Source organism: Cydia amplana, chromosome Z (assembly GCF_948474715.1).
Source record: "Cydia amplana chromosome Z, ilCydAmpl1.1, whole genome shotgun sequence".
Lineage (NCBI taxonomy): Eukaryota > Metazoa > Arthropoda > Insecta > Lepidoptera > Tortricidae > Cydia > Cydia amplana.
The window spans coordinates 6,885,770-6,903,909 of record NC_086096.1 but is presented as its reverse complement, the minus strand read 5'-3'; the positions used below and the strand labels follow the sequence as shown (position 1 = coordinate 6,903,909).

Below are 18,140 nucleotides of genomic sequence, written 5' to 3'. Positions count from 1 at the left end.
CAACATTAGAAATTAAAAACACGCTTCTTTCGCTCAAAAAATTACAGTTGTTATTTTGTGATAATTGTTTTGAGCAATTTGAACAGTTCATTAACTGTCATATGTTTATTTTATAACAAAAATAATATATCTTCTTATCACTTTCCTAATGACAAACGTGAACCTATTTTTTTCCAAAGTCCAAGTGGTTGTTGGTGCTGGTCATTGTTGGTGCTGGTGGTAGCTGGCGCGGGGTGCGCTGGCGCTCTTTTAAGCGGCCCCCTCGCGTCGCGGCCTCCAGTCTCAGCACCGTCCGACGCCCGCGCACACGTACCCGCGCACACGCACTCGCGAGTGTCCAGTGACAAGCTGCCTTTCTCTCACGCAGTGCTATCGTGTTCGACGTGAATGCTAAACCGGACTTTGAAAACACAAAAATCACCCGGAATTTTTGACAAGGTAAGATCTCATTTTCTAGCCGCTGCGACTGTCATATTTCTGCAAGGCGAATCTTGGGGTTGCGAGGACCACCACCGTTCAGCGTTAAGGTTAATCCGGACGGTATTTTGTAAATATTCGCGGCTGTCGTGCGCGTACGGCGCTAAGGATTTTTCTGCTTATATATTTAGCATTTAAATGTCTTATCGAGCACAGCAAGTGAAAAGCGGCTCTGAATTCGACGCGTATGCTCGTTTCTTTTGTTCACGTATTATTCACCCGTGACTGGCATGAAACACAAAAACCTATTTAATAACACCTATGAAACGGCGTAGTTTTCTTAAAAGCGCTCGGAAAATTATGCTAGCCCGTAACAAAGGCTAAGTTGATTATTCAGCCGTCAAAATATTTACTAGCCATCGCAGAAAAAATCAATCGAAAAAAGGCCCTTGATTTGTTTTCATTTGGGAACTTAAGGGAGATTCTTCGCTTTTCTTCCAGCGATGTGTTTGTCGCGAGTGACCTACAGATTTTCCACCCCCTACCTCCAACGTGCCCTCATTGCATTACTATGTTGATGCCAAGTTACATATACTATGTAGGTATAATATATTTTATTCGTAATATAAAATCATTAATAACAATCGCCATAGTGGAGAAAACGCCAGGTTGCGTTAACCGAGATCATTCTGATTGTAAAAGTGGCTTTAAATTTGACGCTGATTAATAAATTAACATTAGGTTTGTACAATTTTCCCTGTTTGAAGATAGGTGGATGTGTCCTTACGGTAAACAACATGTAACAGTTTATTAATACATACCTACGACCTTCAATCTATTAAAATATTTGAACTCTTATTTCTCTACCCGTTTATTTTAAACGATAATAAAAATCGCATATTCTAGTTTTGAACTTGTATTTATTTTTCTGTGTATTTTTAACTTTATGGTGCACAACAAAGTATTTTTTATTTATTTAAACTTTACTGCACAAAACATAAAAAATAATTTAAAAAAATGTACAAATGGCGGACTTATTTGTAATTAAATTCTCCACCAGTCTACCATATTTGTTTATTTACCTACTCACTTTATAATTATAGACAATTACTTATTATATTATGAAGCGATTAAGGTGGGTAATAAGTACCTACTGTACTATTTTGTATGTCACGAAAAATGATTTTATCCTGGATTTGAAACAGACCTACATGATAATACTTTATTTATTTACTTGCATGATTTCAGAAATTAATTTCTTGTTTAAAAACCTAAATATAACAAATACAACGAATGGTAAATATAAAAACACGGCGAATTAACGAAACGGAAACTAACATAAACTATTGTTTTTAAATTTCAAACAAAATACATATCTCATTAATAAAGTTAAAAAATGTAGTCGAAATAACTACTGCTGAAATTATAGATACATACATGTATTTATTTAAAATAATGCCGACCAGTATCTAAAACGTGACTGCTCGAAGTAGTCGAAGTCGATAAAATGCAATTTTCTCGCAACATATAATGAAATAATAATGATTTGTTTTCCCGCAGTACGTATACAAGTAATATCATATAGCAATATCAATTTAACGTATATACCTACACATATTTAAGAATTAATTAATTTTAAACAAAGGAACTGATCCAGTGACCTATCCTAATCTTAAAAAGTGAACCTTTTTTACTTTCCTCGGAGTGTATTGTGACTTATATCTACATATATATAATTATGAGGTTAGATGGAGTAAGAAACATTGGGACAACAGAAACATTGGTAGGGAATACTCTTGCCACGAACAAAAATAATCTATGTTTTCCTTACCCCACATGACCTTCCATCACCAGAAAGGAAAATCTACATATCTAAATCTATTTTTTTTTATTTAGGCACGACACGTGACTTAAAATACGATGACAAAAGCAGACAAAATTATGTTAATAAGTTATTAGTAAATTATATGTAGATACTATTTCTTAAGCAATGATAAGCGTAGGTTACTGTTACGATAATATTACTGCCATAGTAAATACAACATTAAACTTTAATACATAAACAGCGAAATTTCTGCGATATACTCAATACCGATGTATTTAACTGATCGTTAACGATATCGAGTTTTACTACTATTGGTTGAATCAATTTTTAGGGTTCCGTACCCAAAGGGTAAAAAACGGGACCCTATTACTAAGACTTCGCTGTCCGTCCGTCCGTCCGTCCGTCTGTCACCAGGCTGTATCTCACGAACCGTGATAGCTAGACAGTTGAAATTTTCACAGATGATGTATTTCTGTTGCCGCTATAACAACAAATACTAAAAACAGAATAAAATAAAGATTTAAGTGGGGCTCCCATACAACAAACGTGATTTTTGACCGAAGTTAAGCAACGTCGGGCGGGGTCAGTACTTGGATGGGTGACCGTTTTTTTGCTTGTTTTGCTCTATTTTTTGTTGATGGTGCGGAACCCTCCGTGCGCGAGTCCGACTCGCACTTGGCCGGTTTTTTTAACTAGCAGATACGTCTGCGAGCGATAAAATAAAATTCCTTCCTTCCTTAAATAATCCATTAATATAAAATGTACTATTGGTTGGCCTGAAAAATGTATGCAAGGGTGCCAAGTTAATAGTTTTTTCTGACTGTACTACATACAAAACAAATAAACCTTTAGGTAAAATTGAAATAGTTGTATTATAGACGACATTAAACAAAACGAAATGGTTTTAATTATCTGAATTGTGAGAGTAGATAGTGATACTGTGGTAGTATTGTAGTCTTCATTATGTCTAAGTCACTACCGTATAAAAAATGTCGCTTCCCGCTGTCTGTATGTCCCTATGTATGCTTAGATCTTTAAAACTACGCAACGGATTTTGATGCAGTTTTTTTTTAATAGTTAGAGTCATTCAAGAGGAAGGTTTATGTATAATTTGTTAACCCGTTCGAAGCCGGGGCGGGTCGCTAGTATAAAATAAACAGAAAAGATGGTGAGTTATGTAGCAGTGGCGTAGCGAATCTGTAGGTAAGCCGGAGTTGATTTAGTTACCCTACACGTACTTTTCTTTAAATAACTGATAATTAGAATAAAAAGTATTCATACAGGACCGCTTTCAGCCTGAAACTGGCCTTTCAGTGAATCATATTTATTTATAAATCCGAATTGGTTTAACTCATTTTATATAACAATAACAAAAATATAGGTCATAATGTAGTTTTTTTCGCGAATAATAAGCATTTCGAATTTAATTTTTCACCCTATGAGAGATTAGAAGATTTTTCTTATCGTGCCCCTTTGGCGATCGTCGCTGCGCAGCGCAGCGCGGTGTTGCAAGCCGAATGACGCAGGAGCACTGTTTGCTCGATTTCGACACCAGGGGCTCAAAGGCTATACGCATCTACCCAACTTATATAACCGTTTTTCCCCATGCCATTCCGTTCCACATACTAACAATCGATTAAACAAAACAAATGACTCGTTAATATGTCAAATAATTCTGAAAATGATAATTTAAATTTATGTTGTTACATGGAAATTAAAACACGGCCGAAGTCGTTGTTCGTTTTTCAAATGTTCGTAACTAAACTAGTATGGTCCAGTGTACAGCGGTTATAGTCACCGCAGAAGGCGGCACTGCATTGCGCAACTCGCTGGGAAACGTAAAATGTGAACTGTTTTAAATACTTTACATAAATATTTTTTAAGTTCGCGAGGATATAACGGCACCGATAGTCTCAACAAATACCCACTACTTATTTACTGCATAGAATATTAAAATGAAAACCCTGAACCGCCAATAAAATGTGATGTATATTTTCAACAACACATTTTATTACCTGCATTAAGTTTATCCTTATATTATTTCGATAAACAAACTTTTTCTAAAAATTCATGCTACATATACATAAAAAGGCCATAAAAATAGAAACGGTCTAATTATCTTAAGGTAAACGTATCAATTTTGTATCTCAAATGACTTACGTTAGGTATTAGTAGCAAAATGATCATGTAAATCTTACGTTTATCTATTAAATTTTCCTTATATTAATAAGTAGGTTTATGTTGTGGGGAAATTTGCAAAAAAACGGTTGTTGTTGCTTATGAAATAACGCATAATATGAATGTAAAAGATTACTATAGATACCTGCAAAGTTAATTTTGTTACATTTGTTGGTAAGTAGCTATAAAAAAGAGGTTTCAGGATATCAATAGTGTTGGATAGAGCAAGGAACCGGTCTCGAAAACGGATTCCACGATACCACGAACGGGTTTCCTAACGAGCGGCGCGCTAGACGCGGGCAACTCGGCATATTCGCGCAAATCATTTGTGATATCCCGCCTCATTTAGTTTATATAATTATCTTTTCATTAGGATACCCCACAGACCAGCCATTGGGCTAAAAGCACTAGGACCAGACACGATGTCATACTTTCAATGCCTGCATTGTGGTTGCGCATGTCACTTCCTACGTAACTGTCACATTTTTGACGTAAAATACTTAAACAAGGCAACAATTTGTCATTAATAGGAACAGAAAAACTATACTCACTTTTGGGTGCCAGTGCTATTGTGGGACGGAGATGGTATGATTATATCTGTCTATGTTTGAAATGAGACAGTCCTTTGACAAACTATAAAATTTGACCGTTGAAGAGTAAACATTAATAAACAACGATATTAACAGTATGGTTCCGTGGCTAAGTTTACATAACTTTATTGCCACCAGCCTACACATTTTAAAGTGAAGTTAGCTCAACATTTAATGGTCACCACAGTCACCACCGCAAATACCACAAAATAATTACTACCTATTTCTAAATAATTTAAGCTGTTGACAGTCTTGGAGGATATAATCAAACGGAGACGCCATGTCTGTAATTTTCTGTACAAAACAGTCTGCCGATTTTTGCGGGGGAGGGGAACGTCAAATGTATGCGTAACGTAAAAATAGCCATGTCAGATAAACGTCAGTCCATACATTGTGTATGACCGTTGGCCGCCTATTTTCGACAGAGGGGAAAGCCTGTTAATGGCTACTCCGTTTAGTTGTATCCTCCAAGTTGACAGTACATGTTTGTGAGAAATTAAGAGAAATTTTAATCCAACCTCAATAATTAAAGAGGAATATATCGGGCTTCATTTGTCACTGAAATATAGGTAATTCGTGTATTTACATATAAAGTACCTGCACCCCTAGCACATCATTGGCGCGACAGTATCTCGCGTCGAGATATACTACCCGTCTTTTTCTAATTATGTTAATAAAAGAGGGACGGGTTGTCTATCTCGCCGCGAGATACTGTCGAGCTAATCATGTGCTAGCCCGGCTGCAAAGCTTGTAACCTTTTTCCTTATCGCAACACTAAAGCATTTAAAGCCAAGTAAAAAGATAAGTAACTGTTAAATGTTATTGGGTACTTAATTAGTGACCAGTGACTAATCAATGTAAGATTGGGTCAAAGTTCTTAGATTCTTAATGCCCCAAACAGGTTAGGTGTGGTTCCAAACTAGGCAGTGTTTACACTGGGGCAAAATTTAAAGGAAATAATTAATTGATAATGGTATTAATAATAAATAATCAGTATAGTAATATATAAAGAATACAAAAAGGGGAAAAAATAAAAAATATAAATACAAGTAAATTTCTGGATAATGAGGTGATGTTATTTATTAGGTACAGAAATTTACAAATTTAATATACTTAGGTAAATATAAAAATTAATGGTATTGTATGCATTTAGGCCATAGGTACCCGGCTGAATGTACCTAGTACGCTGCTGGCGTTCCCTCTTTGTACCGCTAGCGAGATACGCTGGATTAAAAATGCGCCGGACCTGGGGTCGCCGCTTTTCTCTCGTAGGCGTTGACCTAACTTTCTTATGAATTTTTTAGCATCAGCACACCAAGGCCCGCTGGTTTCTATGGCTACTGGTACAAAATCGAAGGTCGGCTCCAGATTTGAGTATTTAACCCGTTTTAGTTTAGCGGCGTTTTCGGCAGCAGCTCCAGCTTTGTGCACCGTGTAGCTGAGATGGGAAGGGGCAAATGTGCTTACGCACGTCGCGTCCCAAATGAGGCTGCGTCCTCGCTCCCATGGGACCAGCGTCAGACCGTCTGGTCTTTTTCCGTCGGTCCTGCTTAAGCCTTGGGGCTCTAAGACACAGGGAATATTCGCAGACACCAGTGCACGACGAATAATTTCGTTAATGCACTGGTGTCTGGAGAACCTACCGGCGCAACGAACGCAGCTCAGTCCGTGGTGACCGTTTGGTTGGACTGCAGCCCCGCACACACACTGGTGGGGTTCGCAAACAGTACAGCCCAGTCGCAGTGCCACACCTATGCGAAGGGAGTCAGTATCAAGGAGTGTGCCCAAGTATGGTGATGGTAGCGCGTGCAGCCATGCTCCGGATTCAGGCAATGCCACTGCTTTCAAACGCGCCACATCGACATTTACAGCCGCTTCGAGTAAGTCATCGTATGTTTTCTTGCTAAGAATGTCGTCCCAGGATCTTTGGAGCTTCAGATTTTCGGGCCTCGCGTCATTTGGGCACCTAGCCCTCCACTCATAAAAGGCTTCTTCCAAAAAAGGAATTCGGACACTGCCACCGTTTACTGGTAAGATTCGAGTGACAAGATCCATGGAAGCGTGAGCGGAGGCTATGAATGCCACTAGTCCGACATCGTGCGCTCGACGAATCCCGAGACCACCATATCGGATGGGCAGCGAAGATTGAGACCACTGGGAATCATTCAAGCTGACGTTGAGGATGATTTCCAGACCATTTCGCAAAGTTTGGTCAAAGTTGCGGATGTGCTCTGGGAAGAGCCATGAGGGCGCTGTTCGAAGTGTATAAGTCAGGCGGGGCATGGAGAAGCAGTTACGTAATAAAACCAAGGCAACATGTGATGAGAGCTGTTGTAGATGATGGAGTGATGATGATAATGCATCCCCTTTTTTCCGAATTGTAGAGGGCACCCCCTCAGGAAATATTGGAGCACCTAAAAGTGAAAAAGATGTGGTGTCAATTAATTTCAAATTGGGCAGCAGTGCTTGGAAGTCAGGGAAAAAGCCAGATGAACTGCATGGAAACAATTCACATTTTTCTGAATTTACTTCTAAGCCAATGCCCGATAGGGCTGGCAATAATTTCCTTAAATCGCTAAGAACAACGTTGGCTGGTCCTCCAATCGTGCCATCATCCAAATACCAAACGTTTAAAGGAGATACCAATGTCGATATATGTTTTTGAATGGCCAGACAAAAAACCAACGGACCTAAAGGATCTCCCTGTTGGGCACCGACTTGAGATGATAAATTAAAATGAACACTAAAACAAAACTTACCTTTGAAAAGCGGCCAAGTGCGAGTCGGACTCGCCCATGAAGGGTTCCGTATTTAGGCGATTTATGACGTATTAAAAAAAAACTACTTACTAGATCTCGTTCAAACCAATTTTCGGTGGAAGTTTACATGGTAATGTACATCGTATGTTTTTTTTAGTTTTATCATTCTCTTATTTTAGAAGTTACAGGGGGGGGACACACATTTTACCACTTTGGAAGTGTCTCTCGCGCAAACTATTCAGTTTAGAAAAAAATGATATTAGAAACCTCAATATCATTTTTGAAGACCTATCCATAGATACCCCACACATGGGTTTGATGAAAAAAAAATTTTTGAGTTTCAGTTCGAAGTATGGGGAACCCCAAAAAATTATTGTTTTTTTTCTATTTTTGTGTGAAAATCTTAATGCGGTTCACAGAATACATCTACTTACCAAGTTTCAACAGTATAGTTCTTATAGTTTCGGAGAAAAGTGGCTGTGACATACGGACGGACAGACAGACGGACAGACGGACAGACAGACAGACATGACGAATCTATAAGGGTTCCGTTTTTGCCATTTGGCTACGGAACCCTAATAAAAAACCTCATTATAAAATTAATAATACACCATCCAGCAGGTCCAATCTTCGTTTTATATGTGGGACTATTATTTGAATGTAGTAGTTTTATGTAATTTTTTTAATGGAATAAAAAAACTCAAAGAAAACCCATTAGAACATTGGTGATGGTGTTTAAACTTAATTACTTGTTGAACTTGTAGACCATAGTTAGTATAGTTGGGTGGTTTGCGGCGGTGGGCCCAGTGTATAAGCGCCCTTATAGTGCAGGTTTGTATCTTCTGTGACGGGTTTATTAGCTCTCTGCCATACATATAACCAGATAAATTACATTTTACATTAATTTTATTTTAACCTCAATTTTAGAAGTAGGTACCTACCTATGTGGGTATGTGTATTTGTATGTTTTCTTTTTCACACGAAGTCAGATACATAGTTACGTACCGGTGTAGGTATAGGTGAACCAGGATCTATTGAGGGTGCGCCATGTTACGGAAATTTGTTGGTACTAATTTCTAGCAATGGCAACAATTTTAATAATAGACAACATCTACCCTCTATGATAGTTGTCAATATTGACAATGTAAACATTGCTTTGTCTAGTTTCGTGTGAATTATTATTAGACTGCAATAATCATGCCGAAAGTTTTAGATTTTACAGAGAAAAAAGTTGTAAATAGTGTATATAGTTATTTATTGAAAAAAAAACGTGCGGGTGAGAAATTTCTTCCATTAGAAAACATAACGAAATTAGCATCTGAATTGACGGGTAAGTTTCAAACTTATGGACAAATGTCACTATAGTCAGGTCGTCACGATTTGGTTGATGTCTTGTAATAATTTGATTTGTGTATTAGGTGTATCGCATGCATCGGTATCACGGATTGCTAGCGAAGGGCGGCGTTTATCTAAATCGAGTCAGCCATTTAAGCGTAAAAACCGAAGAAATATCCAAACATCAAACTTCGCACTTATTAAAGTTGTCGGAATAAAACAAAAATCATCTGCCAATTCCCATTGTCCCCACTATACAAATTGTTGCTATATAAAATTCAAAACGAGCGCCCTCTTGACAATACTCCCAAAGTTCTGGTTTACCTATATATATACCTATATGTACTCCTAAAGTCCTAATTATCGTCCAGTAAATCGACAATTATATTTTCATTAGGGTATTAATAGCATTGTCCCGGCATTTTGCCGCGGCTCGCATGGAGAGACTGGGTAACCCTGGGTAATCCCAAGAAAGGCACTCTTTTTTACAAAGTAACTGACATTTTGAGGTCTAGTTTGTTATCTGGATTGGAAGTAACTAATAGGACTCAGTTAGATTATAGGTAGTTCGCTTTCCTCACAATGTTTTCCTTCCTGGAAAATTGGTAATAGGTAGATATTTCGTACTTAAGTTGCAAGAAACTCATTGGTACGAGCTGGGGTTCGAACCAACGGCCTTCGGTTTCAGTTGTACGCCTTACCGCTACCGACTATTTAAAATAACTATGACAGCCAATAATAGCACCATTATACAGTGTGTAAGTCAAATACGGGCAATAAATTAAACCAGATATAGAATTTACCCGTCTTATCATTAATTAAGATGTTTTTTAAGTTACACTTAATTATGACCCCGTGATTAATTTTTTCCACATGTACCGAGCAGCAGTGTACTGTAAACATTAAGAAACAAAATGATAATGACTTTACGAGATACGAGCTTTTCATAGTAACTGCCAACAAGCGTTGACAGTTACTTTAAAAAGCTCGTATCCCGTAACGTGTGTGGTGTATTACATTGCGGGCCGAACTATTTTGTATGGTTATAATTTTCAATGCATTTCTAAGTAAAATCTATCTCAATATACTTTTTAGGTCCTATGCTAACCACCGTTTAAATATTCGCCCGTATTGGATTTACACACTGTATATTATGTAGGTATATATCTGAAATAAATGGCATATACTCATATAGGTACTACGTACAGTCAGCTGCAGAGAAAAGGTACCACCCCTGCATACAAACATTACAAACTTCTATGTAGCGGTGGTGCCTTTTATCTGCGGCTGACTGTACTACAGAAACAGTGACATAAAATCGGTTCTAATTTACAACTTGTTACATAAGTTAGGTACGTCTACCAAAACTCGTGTTACTTAGTCAGCTTATCCATAACGTATACGTAGTATATACCTATAGTGGGCAAGTTTCGACAAATGACAGGTGTCGATTATTGTCCGAACGTGTCAAGTGGCCATGTCTGGAGTCCAGCGTTTGAAACAGATTACATTATCTCCAACTCGAACGTGAGAATGCACGTGTTATGATTGTAATTTAAAAAGGCCATTAACATTATGTCCACAACAATTATCTTAGTCTGGGTAATGAGTACCCAGAAAACTATCCTAGAAATTTCGTATCGGTCAAATCGGTATAGTATACTTGCATAGTGTGTTGTCGACAATCAACACATTCAAATTACCTACGCAATACGCAATGGTTGGTAGTTAAGAAAAACCTACCCAATTGATTCATTCCTGAGCGAAGTTTTACGCTTCGAAATCAGTGAAATATAATAGTAGTTTATGCAACAGTGATATAATAAGGGTTCTTAAAATTCAAGGGTCGAAGTTACAAAACGAGACGTAGTCGAGTTTTGTAAAAAAAGACCCGAGAATTTTAAGAACCAATTATGAGCTGTTGCATACATTACTTTTTCTATGACAGCTGCAGCAAAAAAAAAAAAAAAAAAAAAAAAAAAAAAAAAAAAAAAAAAAAAAAAAAAAAAGAGTTATTATTAAAAAAAAAGAGATTATTAAAAAAAAAAGAGTTATTATTTAAAAAAAATTGAGTTATTATTTAAAAAAAAAAGAGTTATTATTGTAAATGAAAACATACCTCTTTCAATCAAGATGATCGGAACTTGTATCTTTAAAAAAAATAAAGCAGTTGTATTATACTCATAAGATGACTGCTAGCAGTCATCTTATGAGCCTATAGACAAAGCATTCAAATGACATTGCTTTAGATATCACTGTCAGTCATTTAATTGACACATTTAAGTGCTGGAGTAGAAAAATATCTTAAAATCTAAGTAAGTACTTATAAGTATTAATAAGAGGCGTATTTAAAGTGACAGAGAAAGATGCCCGCAATTTTCGATCTTCGGTGTTCGCGGTAGACCATCCGATAAAATGAAATCTAATTAAAAAGGTTCTCGTAGAACGTTAAGTATATCGTTTCACATTTGATTTCGTTTCCAATCTATGTACTATTGTACTTCCAATATTTACGTCAACGTCAAATTCTCATCGACGAATGTCAACAAATGGCTAATTTTTAAGTTAAACAGGCGGTCTAGCATGAGTTGCGTTCTCGCGCGCGACTCCATACTGCATACATCTGGCGCGACTTCAAGTATGAACTCGCGCGCGAGACCGCAACTCATGCTAGACCGCCTGGTATAGGTGTTCAGATAAATCATTCGTAGCGTACGGTTTGCAGTTCGTCTGTTCGGAAAGAGAAGAGTCGTGGAATATACATATTAGGCCCCATACATTCCACGACTCTTCTCTTTCCGCACAAACTCTACAAAAGGAGCTTGAAACAAGTTTTTTTTTTTTAATTTAAGAAGTGTTACTGGAATATAAATTTACGTTACATTACCTATATTTGAGAGCAAACACAAGATTATAATGTAAACAATTGTTGAAAGTGTCCTGTTACTATATCGTATATACGAAATTAATTGGTAGGTATGTACATTTTAATTTTATGTCACTTCTAATGAACTTCATTTTAAGTATTGATGCGCTGATAGTTATGCAATTAATAATATTAATTAGCTGATAAAATTAGTAACTAAGCAATTACTAATTTAGTAGTTATGCAGTAGTTAAAATAAACAATCTTGATGTGTCTTTTAATTGAAAAACACGTATAAAAAAAATAAGTCACGGCAAATACATAATTATGAAACTAATACGATAATTTATATTCTTCTGCTTTCGTAAGTAATAGTTACTGATTTTTAAAAAGCGTTTTTCAATTAAAAGACATGTCAAGATAGTTTACCTTCTTTCTAATGCTAAAAAAACGACCTATATTAATAAGAAACAGAATTAGAACTTAGTAGAATACAATGTAGCCATAGACTAGGAATCCTCTAGACGGAGTTTAAAGCAATTATTTCATGAAACAAATGCTGCCAAAAATACGGGGGTGCGGGGGGACGAGGTGAGCGAATCCCGTGCCGTGATTGGTCCGTTCAAAGACACGGACCAATCACGGCACGGGATTGACTTGAAGATGGAGTAAAACTACCGTATAAGTGGCAGAGGGGGTAGCGTTACTATGCTCAGTCTAGAGGATGTCTTGTCTGTGAATGTAGCTTAATATAACATAGATTTAACGAGTAACTAAGTGAGTACCCAGCACGTAATAGCGCAGGGCGTAAGTAAAGTAGGTACCCAGTGTACCTACATAAATAAAGTTTAGGTCTCACATTTAAGATTATACTAGTAATAATATTTACCTGAATATCTGTTGGATGAGTCCACGGCTATTTTTAGAAGGCAGCATCCGAAACAGGCCCGAAATGTACGAGTGCCCTGAGGCTCCATGCACCTCAAATTACACGTTAAATGGTATACCTTAAGTACCACGCTGGCATCTAAGATTGCTGTTTTTGTGGATCAATTAATTTTAACAAGCTTTTATTAAATCTGAGCTGCTACCCCAATCTAAAAGAAAAAACCGGCTAAGTGCGAGTCGGACTCGCCCACGGAGGGTTCCGCACCATCAACAAAAAATAGAGCAAAAAAATCGTGTTTGTTGTATGGGACCCCCCTTAAATATTTATTTTATTTTATTTTTAGTATTTGTTGTTATAGCGGCAACAGAAATTCATCATTTGTGAAATTTTTAACTGTCTAGCTATCGCGGTTCATGAGATACAGCCTGGTGACAGACGGACGGACGGACAGCGAAGTCTTAGTAATAGGGTCCCGTTTTTTACCCTTTGGGTACGGAACCCTAAAAATGACCAAGTAGATATTTGGATGCTTTGATAACGTATGAAATAATCATAAAGCATTTTACTTCTAGACTGACTATAAATTTGTTGTATTGTTGAAACTTGATATTCGAAATTACTGCAGTCCTCATGAAACGCGAGTTAAAGTTTCAGAAATTATCGCTGAAAACCGAACATTGGTTACGTAAAGAGTGAACGATAATTTATGTAAGCATGGACGTTGCGACCGGGGTCTCCAGAACACAAGGCATTCAGAACGTCGGTTATGCTTAGTTAAGTATTGTGTGTTGCCGTCAAATTTTCACGGCTTCTCTGCCCGTTTCTGTGTCAACCAATCTCTGTAGTCGGCAACACTGTCAAAGCAAATATTGCTCCTATGCCAAGCGGAGAAAGTATAAATTTCTTAAGCACAGCTCAAAGGACGGTAGGAACCGATACCAGGTAATTAATTAAACAAATTCGCCGCAATTTGTTTCTGGGTCAGGTGAAATTTCTCGTACTCTCCTTGCTATGCGCGTTTAATCAAAAACGGAAACTCGTTATCGGTGCGATTTTGTACTGTCATAACATTTCATCGTGAAAGTGCCACACAAAATCGTCAGGAGGCTAAGCTATACCTAGTCAGAGGGCCTACCGCGAACCACGTTCGACGTGTTGCCTCCCTGTCACACTTACGTACGAATTTCCAAGTGCGACAGAGAGGCAACACGTCGAACGTGGTTCTCGGTAGGCCCTCAGGTTCATCGCAGGTGATCGCGTTTTATGGACGTATTGTACTGCGACACAAAACAAGTGTCAGGAACGAGCGTTCTGATTGTTTTTGATTAAGGTTAAGGTAGTGCTCATTAGGATCGTTGAAACGACTAATCGCCGCGAAGAGCGTGCTCAGCACAATGCAAACAGGCACGCAAATCGAGCGATTCTTCCACGGCTATTATTTAAAATGATTTAATTATCTCAATGATCATAGAATAGCGCTCGCGTTCCGGCCACAGGGAACCGCTTAGATCCGACTCCTAATTGCTTTGTTATCTTAAATACTTCGAGTGTGGATTTTTTTACAACACTGTCCTACTTAACAGCTCTGACTTATTTCCAAGACTCGATTCTACTTGCGTCGACCTGACAATTAATATTTTTACAGGATATATGGGGCTACTTTTCCGCACTAGTGCGTAAAATAGCACTTTTCGTGCGTATGTCGAAACTTTAAAATGCCATATGTACTATAAAACATTGTTCGATACACGTGCGAATAGGTAATTCTCAACTCGTGTCGATTTAAAACACTCCTTCTGTCGTGTTTTAATTTATCGCCACTCGTTTCGAATTTCTTCTTTTTCGCACTTGTATCGAAAATAACTATATCTGGGACGACGAGTCTGTATCATTAGTCATTTTATTTTTGCATGGATGTGAAGTTAATTTGACAAAGGTAAACATTTATGATTTCAATGATTTATTTTTTAACTCGCCATCCGTTCCCAGTACCTACTCAAAACCGGACAAGTCGCTAACGTTGCAAACGGTGTTAAATTAGACGTAAAACCATTTAAAAAACCGGCCAAGTGCGAGTCGGACTCGCGTTCTAAGGGTTCCGTCCATTAAGTCCAACTCCCGCTTGACTGCACATTTGCACGGACCTATGTGCATTTTTTGTCAGGCATATCCTAAGAACTAAATATGTTAATTTTATCACAATTATAATAACTCTACTGGCGAAAGTGTTCCCAACATCTTTATTTATATGAATTTAAAAGTGGAAAAATTACTCTCTTGGGTGAGACTTGAACTCACGGCCTCTGGAGTTCAAGTGTCACCCAAGACAGTATTTTTTCCAATTTTTAATTTATTCTGAGCATAATAGCATCGGTCGCAGACATTTCTGCTTCTTAAAAAAATAATTAAATTGTATGTGTATATATATCAAGTCCAAAAGTAATTTATTAATGTTATCTACAACCAGAGCCCGTACCATGAGTCACTGACAGTGTCAAAACTGACATATACGCTATCCAGAACGAAATTTACTTTCTATAATACATCTCGTTCGCACTAATATGCGAGTACGAGCGAGATTCATAGAAAGTAAATTACGTTCTCGATGGCGTTTATGTCAGTGCCAAACTGATGGTAGCCGTACAAAAGCATAACAACTTATCAGAAATCATCTAAACATACTTAAAAATCCTAAAAGCTGCCCTCCGCTCTTACAATGCAGGTACGCCGTGAGAAACAAAACATTTTTTTAAGAGGGTTATTTAAGAGGGTCATAAAAGAAAAATGTTTGATAAGTTTACTATTATATATAGTAGGATAACTGGGAATGCCCATACTTTTAATTCTGTAGAGGAGTTTCGTAAAAAAAAAGTGTAAAGATTTTTTATGAATTATAAATTTCTCGTATTTTTTGTATGGGTGAGTGAAAATTTAGTCACAGAAATGAATTCCTTATCCTCGAATTACACGAAAAAGACACCAAACTTGATATAGTTGCTAGATGTATGCAGATATAAAATTTAGAGTGAGGCGCGCCGGAGGCATTTCCCCCCATTTTTGAGTTACTCACAATGAGCTCTTTCATTTGAATTGTAACAAGATATAGTTTGAAAAGCTTTATTTTTTAAGTTTCCCATTTACACCCCAAAAGTGGCTCCCATGTTTAAAATTCATTTGTTTGCGTTACATGGCCGTCTTTGAGTCACAAACTTGCATATGTGTACCAATTTTCACCTTAATTGGTCCAGTAGTTTCGGAGAAAACATCAAAAAAAACCCGTAGGGGTAGGGTCAAAGACTAAGTAATTAAGTACGACTCACGCTTGACTGCACATTTCTAATAGGTTTTCCTGTCATCTATAGGTAAAGAACTATTTTGTGTATTTTTTTCAAAATTTTAGACCCAATAGTTTCGGAGATAAGGGGGGGGAATGGGCATTTTTTGCCTATTTTCTTGAATAACCGCTAAGCTATTTATTTTAAAATTATAAAAAAAATATATTTGAGATTCTTACAATGAGCCCTTTCATTTGATATCTAACACGATATAGTTAGAAAAACTTTATTTTTTAATTTTCTCATTTACCCCCCAAAAATGGCCTCCATATTTAAAATTCATTTATTTACGTTGCACGTCCATCTTTGGATCACAAACTTACATATGTGTACCAAATTTCAACTTAATTGGTCCAGTAGTTTCGGAGAAAATAGGCTGTGACAGACGGACGGACGGACAGACAGACAGACAGACAGACGACTGATCCTATTAGGGTTCCGTTTTTTCCTTTTGAGGTACGGAACCCTAAAAATCGTCCATTTTTCGACAGTCCGTTAAAATGTTCTGATCCGCGTCACTATTAACATTTTAGATTGTTTACTTCATTAATATTTCGCGTGTATCGATCAAGTGCACGCTCTCGGCTTTGTTTGCCAAAAGATCATGAGTCATGACCTCACCGTATTGACTTAGGGTAACCTTGCAGAATTGCACATTTTAATCATTCTAATTTGCACCTGACATTTGATTTGTTGATAAAATATTGGCATTCTCTTTTAAACTCTGGGTAAGTCATAACTTCATAAGAGACATGTGCGCGCTGCTACGAGATTAGGCTTGTAGCACGGTGTAAGCAAAAGTTGTACCTATTTACTAAAACATTTTACTGAAATATTAAAAGCTAATAAAACTAGTAGAGGTCGTGAGTTAAGTTGCCACATATCGTCACTACTTTGAAAAAATCACCTATCTCGCACTGCTACTCAAAGTTAAAACGCATTAAGTCTGTACGGGTATGTAGCACATGCCTTATAGCTATTACGGAAAAAATCTAGAACAGTTCAAATTAAGATCGTTGGTTTTTTACATTACCAGTCGCTAAACGGATTTTAAGCAGAAAACAATAGATTAACGGAATTATTCCAATTGTCTATATATATAGAATCAATGTATCGGCTTAACGATGTTTCTCATTAGTTTGTGTTTTTGTATGATATCGATATTTCCTCAATATAAAGTTAATAACAGTAGGTAACGGTAAAGGTAACTATATACATATCTACTTAAGTAACATTGGGGAACACTTAAACAGAGATGCGATTTATTTGAAATACTTCTATTTAAAATGCAAATACAAAATGCAAAATACCTATTTTGTATTTTGCATTTAAATGCCTTTTAGTAAAAACCATTTTGTATTTTATTTGAAATACTTTTCGAGACGTATTTTGCATTTCTAATATTCATTTCAAAATGCAAAATACTTTTTCTACTCCAGCACTCAAATGTGTCAATTAAATGACTGACAGTGATATCTAAAGCAATGTCATTTGAATGCTTTGTCTATAGGCTCATAAGATGACTGCTAGCAGTCATCTTATGAGTATAATACAACTGCTTTATTTTTTTTAAAGATACAAGTTCCGATCATCTTGATTGAAAGAGGTATGTTTTCATTTACAATAATAACTCTTTTTTTTTTAAATAATAACTCTTTTTTTTTAAATAATAACTCAATTTTTTTTAAATAACAACTCTTTTTTTTAATAATAACTTTTTTTTTTAATAATCTCTTTTTGTTTTAATAATAACTTTTTTTTTTTTTTTTTTGCTGCAGCTGTCATAGAAAAAGTAATGTATGCAACAGCTCATAATTGGTTCTTAAAATTCTCGGGTCTTTTTTTACAAAACTCGACTACGTCTCGTTTTGTAACTTCGACCCTTGAATTTTAAGAACCCTTATTATATCACTGTTGCATAAACTACTATTGTGATTAAGTTTAGC

At 36.7% G+C, this 18,140-nt stretch overlaps 1 protein-coding gene across 2 annotated transcripts in view; it reads left to right on the top strand.

The window, feature by feature from the left end:
• Positions 1–261: 261 nt before the first annotated feature.
• LOC134660898 (UNC93-like protein) overlaps positions 262–18,140 on the top strand; it is a 116,855-nt gene continuing 98,976 nt past the window's right edge. For both annotated transcript variants that reach the window (XM_063516767.1, XM_063516766.1), the window contains exon 1: positions 262–438. The gene's annotated coding sequence lies outside the window, so the exon portion shown is untranslated. The remainder of the gene's footprint in view (positions 439–18,140) is intronic.